This window comes from Pristiophorus japonicus, unplaced genomic scaffold (assembly GCF_044704955.1).
Source record: "Pristiophorus japonicus isolate sPriJap1 unplaced genomic scaffold, sPriJap1.hap1 HAP1_SCAFFOLD_438, whole genome shotgun sequence".
Classification (NCBI taxonomy): Eukaryota; Metazoa; Chordata; class Chondrichthyes; family Pristiophoridae; genus Pristiophorus; species Pristiophorus japonicus.
In genome coordinates this window covers 120,855-132,272 of record NW_027254290.1, presented here as the reverse complement: position 1 = coordinate 132,272, position 11,418 = coordinate 120,855, and the positions used below count along the sequence as shown (strand labels likewise).

At 47.4% G+C, this 11,418-nt stretch overlaps 1 pseudogene; it reads right to left on the bottom strand.

Annotated features, from left to right (window-relative positions):
• Positions 1–380: 380 nt before the first annotated feature.
• LOC139251748 (zinc finger protein 850-like) overlaps positions 381–11,418 on the bottom strand; it is a 101,591-nt pseudogene continuing 90,553 nt past the window's right edge.

Here is an 11,418-nt window from a genome sequence, read left to right as displayed (position 1 = left end):
TAAATCGTCTATGCTTATTGCAGTACCTTTCTTATAAGCCTCCATTATTTCTTGATTTATATGCTGTCCTGATAGGCTACTCCCACCAGTGACTTCTTTCCCTTATTATTTCTTATCTCCACCCATACTGATTCTACATCTTGATCTTCTGAGAATCAGAACCATCTGACCTCTCAAGTGGGCATAAAAGATTCCATGACGTTATTTCGAAGAAATCTCTCTGGTGTCCTGGCTAACGTTTATCCCTCAACCAACATCACTAAAACAGAGGCCGTGAAAGGCACTTTATAAATACAAAGGAGAAAAGGAACAGTCGATAACAGGACATCAATTAGTCTCCTCTTGGAGAAATCAAGGAATCGACTCAGTGTATGTAGGAAACAAAGCTGATTTATTTGATTGTTGTTTGACAGAGGGTGCAGAAAAGATTTACAAGAATGATTCCAGGGATGAGGGACTTCAGTTACATGGATAGACTGGTGAAGCTGGGGTTGTTCTTCTTAGAACAGAGAAGGTTGAGAGGAATTTGATAGAGGTGCTCGAAAATCATGAGGGGTCTGGACAGAGTAGAGAGAAAATATTCCCATTGGCGGAAGGATTGAGAACCAGAGGACACAGATTCAAGGTGATTGGCAAAACAACCAAAGGCGACATGAGAAAAAACTTTGTTTTAAGCAGCGAGTGGTTAGGATCTGGAATGCACGGCCTGAAAGGCTGGTGGAGGCAGATTCAATCGTGGCTTTCAAAAAGGGCATTGGATAAGTACCAGAAATAAAACATTTGCAGGGCCACGGGGAAAGGGTGGGGAGTGGGACTTGCAGAGAGCCGGCACGGACTCGACGGTCCGAAAGGCCTCCTTCTGTGCTGTAACCATTCTATGATTCTATGATATCCAGAAAATTAAACTCCAGCCCAGTTATAGGGATTAATTACACCAGCAGCAACAAACTCCAACTGTCCAAGTGAACAGGGTTCAGTCCTGGATGTGATTAACGGCAACAATAAAAGCAGAATCCAACCCCTGCAGTCACTTGTGAACTCGCTGGTGTAACTGAAGGTTGGATAAACGAGTGAAGCCCTTCCCACACTCGGAGCAGATGAATGGCCTCTCCCCAGTGTGAATGCGTTGGTGTGTCAGCAGGTTGGATGAAAGAGTGAAGCCCTTCCCACACTCGGAGCAGATGAACGGCCTCTCCCCAGTGTGAGTGCGTTGGTGTTTCATCAGATCATTTCTGCTTTTATAGCTCCTTTCACAGTCAGAACATTTAAACGGTCTCTTACTGGTGTGAACAAGTTGGTGTTCAGTGAGGTGGGATGAACGAGTGAATGCCTTCCCACACACAGAACAGGTAAAAGGTCTCTCCCCGGTATGAATACGCTGGTGAGCATGAATCTCGAATGAATTAGTGAATCCCTTTCCACACACAGAGCAGATGAACGGCCTCTCTCCTGTGTGAGCTCGCTGGTGACTCAGATGATGAGATGATTTAGCAAACCGTTTCCCACATACGGGACAGACGAACGGTCTCTCCCCAGTGTGAACTCGCTTGTGTTTAATGAGGTGTGAAGATGCAGTGAATTTCTTCCCACATACGGGAGAGGTAAACGGCCTCTCCCCAGTGTGAACACGCTGGTGTCTCACCAGGCTGGATGAACAAGTGAATCCTTTCTCACACACGGAGCAGGTGAACGGTCTCTCCCCAGTGTGAATTCACTGGTGTGCCAGCAGGCTGGATGAATAAGTGAATTCCTTCCCACACACAGTGCAGGTGAACGACCTCTCCCCAGTGTGAACTCGCTGGTGTTCAGTGAGGTTGGATGTACGAGTGAATCCCTTCCCACACCCGGGGCAGGTGAATGGCCTCTCCCCGGTGTGACTGCGTCGATGAGTTTCCAGCGCAGAGGGACAATTGAATCCCTTCCCACAGTCCCCACATTTTCTCCATGGTGCGGGTGTCCATGTGTCTCTCCAGGTTGGACGATCAGTTGAAGCCTCGTCCACACACAGAACACGTGTATGGTTTCTCCCCGCTGTGAATGGTGTGATGTTTTTTCAGGCTGTGTAACTGGTCAAAGCTCTTTCCACAGTCAGTGCACTGGAACACTCTCACTCGGGTGTGTGTCTCGGTGCTTTTCCAGTTACACTGATGTTTTAAATCTTTTCCCACAGACAGAACAGACAAACATTTCTCCTTTCACATTCAAAGGCTGATGATATTCAAGTGAATCGAGTGACTCTGTCAGATCTTGATATGATTGGTTCTAGTTTCCCGTCTGTAAATCCTCCTTTTCTAATATCCTGTAAAAGGTGTTTACAAAAGTCAGCACTGGAAGTGCAGGATAGAAATTGAGGACAGACAATCCTACTTTTTCTGGAACATTCTTTCCTCTCTTGTTCTCCAAAGCTGTAAATTCCCGTTCCACACACTCTCCCTCCACCCTGTGCTGAAATCCAAACTCATCGCACCACCTCCATCATTTCTTTCTTCCATCTGCAGTTTTCTCACTCCCTCTTCTCTGGTGGGGTTCAGTTCTACATCCTGACTGTGCAGACTGAGAATAAATGAGGAAATGATTGTCTCTCCAGATCACTGGGACCCTAAAGCCCCGCCCGCCCTCTGCTCCTGTACCAAGATGGCCACGCAGGCACGCTGATCGTGTCTAAGAATTCGGCTAGTTACCCCGAGCGGTCGGGTCCATCACCGCAGGTCAAACATGTGTCCTGCCGGTTCATATTAGGTGCCTGAGGCCTACACCAGGTGATTATGAAGCTGCCCATCCCACCCAGGGGTCCAATTCCTCCGCTGAGCCCACAAGCTCCTACTGACTTGCGGAACGTCTCTTCCGCCTCAGACCACCTCCACCACTGGCACTGCGCCTGCTCAGAGCACAGCCCGGTCCCACGTCTGGGCTCCTGGTGTTATTGATAGAGCGCTTTACCCCTGCGCGGGGGATTCTGGTTACAGAAGTAAACGTCGTAACATTTGGTAATGAAATGGATTCATTCAGGACAGACAGCAGGGATTATTGCAGGAAACAACACAGTGCAGTGAGAAAAGGAAATGCAATAGATGTAGTGAATGCAGTGGATGGATTGTCAAAAGGTGTTTGATAAGGTGCCGGACAGGAGGCTTGTTGATCAAATTAAGGCTCATGGTATTAAAGGGAGTGGGGCCGCGTGGAGAGGAAGTTGGGTAAAGGGCAGAAAACAGAGAGTAGTGCTTAATGGATGTTCTTCAGACTGGAGGGATGTAAACAGTGGTGTCCCCAGGTCAGTGTGGGGACCATTGCTCTTAATATAGAGACAGGGTCTGGGCTAGGGTATAAGCACATAAGAATTAGAAGCAGGAGTAGGCCCTTTGGCCCCTCGAGCCTGCTCCACCATTCAATAAGATCATATTGATTCATCAATTGATCCACCGCTACGAAAAACAATAAGAATAAAACCGGACGGACCACTCGGCATCGACCTCCGCACCAGCTACGGACCCGACAACAGCACACCCAGCCCAGTCTTTCTCACCAACATCTGGGGACTTGTGCCAAAATTGGAAGAGATGTCCCAGACTAGTCAAGCAACAGCCTGACATAGTCATACTCACAGAATCATACCTTTCAGCCAATGTCCCAGACTCCTCCATCACCATCCCTGGGTATGTCCTGTCCCACCGGTGGCGGCACAGTAGTATACAGTCGGGAGGGTGTGGCTCTGGGAGTCCTCAACATTGACTCCGAACCCCATGAAGTCTCGTGGCTTCAGGTCAAGGAAACCTCCTGCTGATGACCACCTACCGCCCTCCCTCAGCTGATGAATCAGTACTCCTCCATGTTGAACATCACTCAGAAGAAGCACTGAGAGTAGCAAGGTGCACAGAATGTACTCTGGGTGGGGGACTTCAATGTCCATCAAGACTGGCTCGGTAGCACCACTACTGACCGAGCTGGCCGAGTGCTGCAGGACATAGCTGCCAGACTGGGCCTGCAGCAGGTGCTGAGAGAACCAATATATGAGGGGAAAACCCAACTTATGCCCATCCCTTCGGAAAGGGGACGAGAGTGGGAGCCGCGGTAAGCCTACAAAGGACATGAGTCAGCCGAGCAGCGGGACTTCGGAAAGGGCGCGAGAGCGGGAGCAGCGGTAACCTACAAAGGGCGTGAGTCAGCCGAGCAGCGGGACTTCGGAAAGGGCGCGAGAGCAGGAACAGCGGTAAGCCTACAAAGGGCGTGAGTCAGCCGAGCAGACAGCCGAAACAGCACCACGTGACCTGGGAGGATAAGAAGTAAAAAGATTCAAAGTGTGACATCACAGAAAAGCAGGCAAGTGATTGGTTGGTCAGTTTTTCTCTCTTTTCTTGGGCATTGGTTTAAATTAAGAGCTAGGATTAAAAATCTAAACTTTCAAAATGTAAAAACTGAATTAATTGAATACATTCGAGATGGCAGGGCAGGCGATGTGTTACTGCTGCTGCATGTGGGAGCTGGTTGACCCCATTGAGGTCCACGGTGACCACATCTGCAGTAAGTGTTGGCTGCTCGAGGAACTTCGGCTCCACGTTGATGAGTTGGAGTCCGAGCTGCAGACACTGCGACACATCAGGGAGGGGGAGAGTTACCTGGACCTTGTGTTCCAGGAGGCAGTCACACCCCTTAGATTCATCAATTCAACTTTGGCCCATGGTTAGGGACAGGATGGTGTGACTATGAGTGAGGCAGCTGTGGGGACCCAGGAGGTAGTGATGGAGGAGCCTCAGTCCTTGCAATTGTCCAACAGGTACGAGATTTTTGCTCCCTGTTTGGACGAGGGCAGGGACTGCAGGGAGGATGAGCAAACTGACCACAGCGCCGTGGTACAGGAGGCCATTCAAGTGGGGGGAGTAAAAATAAATGTTGCAGTGGTAGGAAACAGTATAGTTTCGGAGATAGATACTGTTCTCTGCAGCCGAGTGCGTGAGTCCTTAAGGCTGTGATGCCTGCGCGGTGCCAAGGTTAAGGACATCTCCTCTGGGCTGAAGAGGGATAGGAGTAGGAGGGGGAAGATCCAGTTGTCGTGGTCCACGTACCAATGACATAGGCAGAACAAGAAAGGAGTTCTGCTGAGGATTTTGAGCAGCTAGGGGCTAAATTAAAAAGCAGAATCACAAAGGCAATAATCTCTGGATTACTACTCGAGCCACAAGCAAATATATTTTGGTGAGAAGGAAAGACTTTAAGCGACGAGGGAACTATCCGTGGTTAATGAAGGAAGTAAAGGATGGGATCAAATTGAAAACAATGGCATACAAAGTGACCAAGGTTAGTGGGAGGCCAGAGTATTGGCAAATGTTTTTAAAAACAGCAAATGATGACTTAAGAAATAATAAAGAAAGGGAAGATAGATTATGAGAGTAAACTAGCAAGCAATATAAAAAGAGCTTCTACAGGTATGTATAAAGGATAGGGTAGCTAAAGTAAACGTTGGTCCTTAGAGGATGAGACTGGGAAATTAATAATAGGGAACAGGGAAATGGCAGAGACTTGGAACAAATATTTTGTATCAGTCTTCACTGTAGAAGACACTAAAATCACCCCAATAATAGATAATCAAGGGGCTATAGCGAGGGGGAAACTTAAAGCAATCACTAAAGAAAAAATGCTCAGTAAAATAATGGGACGAAAGGTGGAAAAGTCCCCTGGACCTGATGGCTTGCAACCTCAGGTCTTAATACACAGTAAAGCTCCCTCTACACTGTCCTATCAAATACTCCCAGGGCCGGCACAGCACAGGTTAGATGCAAAGTAAAAATCCCTCTACACTGGCCAACAAACATTCCAAGGGCAGGTAAAGCAGGGGTTAGGCAGAGGGTAAAGCTTCCTCTATACTTCCCTATCAAACAATGGCAGGGCAGGTACAGCACGGGTTAGATGCAGAACAAATCTCCCTCTAAACTGCCTCATCAAACATTCCTAGGGCAGGTACAGCGCGGATTAGATATAGCGGAAAGCTCCCACTACACTGTCCCATCAAACACTCACAAGGCAGGTACAGCAATGGGTTAGGCAGAGAGTCAAGCTCCCTCGACACTGTCCCATCAAATACTCCCAGGGCAGGTACAGCAGATTAGATACAGAGCAAATCTCTCTCTCCACTGTCCCATCAAAACCTCAAAGGATAGATACAGAACATAAGAAATAGGAGCAGGAGTAGGCCATTTGGCCCCTCGAGCCTGCTCCGCCATTCAATAAGCTCATGGCTGATCTGATCCTGGCCTCAACTCCACTTCCCCTCCCGCTCTCCATAACCCTTGACTCCCTTATCATTCAAAAATGTCTCTATCCCCGCCTTAAGTACATTCAATGACCCAGCCTCCACAGCTCTCTGAGGTAGAGAATTCCAAAAATTCACGACACTCAGATAAGAAATTCCTCCTCATTTCAGTTTTAAACAGGTGACCTCTTATTCTGAAACTATGTCCCCTAGTTCTACATTCCCCCAAGAGGGGAAACATCCTCTCTGCATCTACAATGTCAAGCCCCCTTAAAATTTTATACATTTCAATGAGATCACCTCTAAGTCTTCTAAACTCCAATGTGTATAGGCCCAACCTGCTTTACCTTCTTTCATATGACAATCCCTTCATCTCAGTAATCAACCCCTCGTGAACCTCTCTGAACTGCCTCCAGTGTTAGTATACCCCTCCTTAAATAAGGAGACCAAAACTGCACGCAGTTCTCCAGGTGTGGTCTTACCAACGACCTGTACAGTTGTAGAAGGACTTTCTTACTTTTATACTCCATCCCCCTTGCATTAAAGGACAACATTCCATTTGCGTTCCTAATTACTTGCTGTACCTGCATGCTAACTTTTTGTGTTTAATGTACAAGGACCCCCAGATCCCTCTGTACCACCGCATTTTGTAATCTCTCCCCATTTAAATAATAATTGCTTTTTTATTTTTCCTACCAAAGTGGATAACCTCACATTTTCCCACATTATACTCCATCTGTCAATTTTTTGCCCACTCACTTAGCCCATCTATATCCCTTTGTAGATTCTTTGTGTCCTTCTCACAACTTCCTAGGTTAGCACAGGTTCAGTACACGGCAAATCTCTGTCTACATTAGCCCATCAAACACGCCCAGGACAGGTACAGTATGGATTAGATACATTGTAAAGTTGCCTCTACACTGTCACATCAAATACTCTCAGGGCAGCTACAGCACGGGTTAGGTACCGATTAAAGCTCCCTCTGCACTGTCCCAAAAACACTCCCAGAGCAGGTACAGCACAGGTCAGAAACAGAGTAAGGCTTTGTCTACACTGTCCCACCAAATATTTGCAGGGCAGGTACAGCACGGATTAAATAGAATAAACCTCCCTCTATATTGTCCCATCAGACACTCCCAAGGGCAGGTACAGTACTGGTTGGATACAGAGTAAATCTCCCTCTACAATGTCCCATCAAACACTCACAGGGCAGATAAAGCACGGGTTAGATACAGAGTAAACCTCATTCTACACTGTCCCAACAAACACTCCCAGGATAGGTACAGCACGGATTACATACAGCCTAAAGCTCCCTCTACACTGTCCCATCAAACATAACTAGGGCAGGTAGAGTACGGGTTAGACACAGAGGAAAGCTCCCCCTACACCAACCCATCAAAGCTCACAGGGTAGGTAGAGCATGGGTTAGATACAGAGCAAAGCTCCCTCTGCAGTGTCCCATCAATCACTTACAAGGCAGGTACAGCACGGGTTATGCAGAGAGTAAAGTTCTCTCTACACTGTCCCATCAGACACTACCAGGGCAGGTACAGCACTGATTAGATACAGCATAAAGCTCTCTGTACACTGTACTGTCAAAAACTCCCGGGGCAGGTACAGCATGGGTTAGATAGAGAGTAATACTCCCTCTACACTGTCCAATTAAACATTCCCAGGGCAGGTACAGCATGGGTTAGATACAGAGTAAGTCTCCCTCTACACTATCCCATCAAATACTCCAAGGGCAGGTATGGAACATAAGAAATAGGAGCAGAGTAGGCCATTTGGCCCCTCGAGCCTGCTCCGCCATTCAATAAGATCATGGCTGATCAAATCCAGGCCTTAACTCCACTTCCCCGCCCACTCCCCATAATCCTTATCTTTCAAAAATCTGTCTATCCCCATGTTAAATACATTCAATGACCCAGCCCCCACAGCTCTCTAAGGTAACGAATTCCAAAGATTCACAACCCTCAGAGAAGAAATCCCTCCTCATTTCCCTTTTAAATGAGCGACCCCTTATTCTGAAACTATGCCCCCTGTGTTAGATTCCCCCACGTGGGGAAACATCCTCTCTGTATCTACCCTGTCAAGCCCCCTCACAATCTTATACGTTTCAATAAGATCACCTCTACGTTTTCTAAACTCCAATGAGTACAGTCCCAACCTGCTCAACCTTTCTCATTATGACAACCCCTTCATCTCAGCAATCAACCTCGTGAACCTTCTCTGAACTGCCTCCAGTGCAAGTATATCCTTCCTGAAATAAGGAGACCAAAACTGTACGCAGTACTCCAGTTGTGGTCTTACCAACGCCATGTACAGTTGCAGCAGGACTTCCCTACTTTTATACTCCATCCCCCTTGCAATAAAGACCAACATTCCATTTGCCTTCCTAATTAATTGCAGTAACTGCATGCTAAATGTTTGTGTTTCATGTACAAGGACCCCCAGATCCCTCTGTACCACCGCATTTTGTAATCTCTCACAATTTAAATAATAATTTGCTTTTTTATTACTTCTACTAACATGGATACCCTCACATTTTCCCACATTATACTCCATCTGCCAAAGCTTTGCCCACTCACTTAGCCTATCTATATTCGTTTGTAGATTCTTTGCGTCCTCTTCACAACTTGCTAGGTTAGCACAGGTTAGATACACAGTAAACCTCTCTCTAAATTATCCCATCAAACACTCCCAGCGCAGGTACAACACAGGTTAGGTACAGAGTAAAGCTCCCTCTGCACTGTCCCAAAAACACTCCCAGAGCAGGTACAGTACTGGTTAGATATACAGCAAAGCTCCCTCTACACTGTCTATTCAAACACTCGCAGGGCAGGTACAGCACGGGTTAGATACAGAGTAAAGCTCCCTCTACACTGTCCCATCAAACACTCACAGGACTGGTATAGCACAGATTGGATACAGCGTAAAGTTCCCTCTACACTGTCCCATCAAATACTTCCAAGGCGGGTACAGTACACATTAGATACAGCATAAAGCCCAATTTATACTGTCCAGTCAAACACTCCCAAGGCAGTTACAGTACAGGTTAGATACAGAGTAAACCTCCATCTACACTGTCCTATCAGACACTCCCAGGGCAGGTACAGCACGGATTAGATACAGAGTAAACCTCCATCAACACTATCCCATCAAACAATGCCAGAGCAGGCACAGCACAGATTAGATACAGAGTTTCCCATGTGGTGGCTGGCGTGCAACGGCCGCCACACGTTAAAAAGAGCCACGCACAGGCATCTTCCACCCTTCAGGATGTAGTTCAGGACCTGGAATATTAGGTCCTTCATTGAAACACCTGTGAACTCATCCTTTTTTGGCGTGGAAGCAAGTCATCCTCGTTTGCAGATGACACTAAGCTGGGTGGCAGTGTGATCTGTGAGGAGGATGTTAAGAGGCTGCAGGGTGACTTGGACAGGTTAGGTGAGTGGGCAAATGCATGGCAGATGCAGTATAATGTAGGCAAATGTGAGGTTATCCACTTTGGTGGCAAAAACAGGAAGGCAGAATATTATCTGAATGGTAACAGATTAGGAAAAGGGGAGGTGCAACGAGACCTGGGTGTCATGGTACATCAGTCATTGAAAGTTGGCATACAGGCACAGCAGGCGGTGAAGAAGGTAAATGGCATGTTGGCCTTCATAGCGAGAGGATTTGAGTATAGAAGCAGGGAGGCCTTATTGCAATTGTACAGGGCCTTGGTGAGGCAACACCTTGAATATTGTGTACAGTTTTGGTATCCTAATCTGAGGAAGGACATTCTTGCTCTTGAGGGAGTGCAGCGAAGGTTCACCAGACTGATTCCCGGGATGGCAGGACTGACATATGAAGAAAGACTGGATCGACTAGGCTTATATTCACTGGAATTTAGAAGAATGAGAGGGGATCTCACAGAAAAATATAACATTCTAATAGGATTGGACAGATTAGATGCAGGAAGAATGTTCCCGATGTTGGAGAAGTCCAGAACCAGGGGTCACAGTCGAAGGATAAGCCATTTAGGACCGAGATGAGGAGAAACTTCTTCACTCAGTGAATTGTGAACCTGTGGAATTCTCCACCACAAAAAGTTGTTGAAGCCAGTTCGTTAGATATATTCAAAAGGGAGTTAGATGTGACCCTTATGGCTAAAGGGATCAAGGAGTATGGAGAGAAAGCAGGAATGGGGTACTGAAGTTGCATGATCAGCCATGATCATATTGAATGGTGGTGCAGGCTCGAAGGGCCGAATGGCCTACTCCTGCACCTATTTTCTATGTTTCAAGGGACTGCCAATGATGATGATGAGATACAGAGTAAACCTCTCTCTACACTGTCTCATCAGATACAACTCGGGCAGGTAGAATACAGGTTAGATTCAGAGAAAAGCTTCCCCTACAGTGACCCATCAAAGCTCACAGGGCAGGCAGAGCACGGGTTAGATAGAGCAAAGCTCCCTCTACACTGTCCCAACAAACAATCACAGGACAGGTACAACACGGGTTCAGTAAAGAGCGAAGCTCCCTTTATACTGTCCCATCAAGCACTCCCAGGGCAGGGACAGTACGAATTAGATACACAGTAATCTGTGTCAGAGGAAACTGCATCCCAGTGAGAGTCAGTGCCAGAGGAAACTGTATCCCAGTGAGAGTCAGTGCCAGAGGAAACTGTACCCCAGTGAGTCAGTGCCAGAGGAAACTGTATCCCATTGAGAGTCAGTGCCAGAGGGAACTATATTCCAGAGAGAGTCAGTGCCAGAGGAAACTGTACCCCAGTGAGTCAGTGCCAGAGGAAACTGTACCCCAGTGAGAGTCAGTGCCAGAGGAAACTGTACCCCAGTGAGAGTCAGTGCCAGAGGAAACTGTACCCCAGTGAGAGTCAGTGCCAGAGGAAACTGTACCCCAGTGAGTCAGTGCCAGAGGAAACTGTACCCTAGTGAGTCAGTGCCAGAGGAAACTGTACCCCAGTGAGAGTCAGTGCCAGAGGAAACTGTACCCCAGTGAGAGTCAGTGCCAGAGGAAACTGTACCCCAGTGAGAGTCAGTGCCAGAGGAAACTGTACCCCAGTGAGAGTCAGTGCCAGAGGAAACTGTACCCCAGTGAGAGTCAGTGCCAGAGGAAACTGTACCCCAGTGAGAGTCAGTGCCAGAGGAAACTGTACCCCAGTGAGTC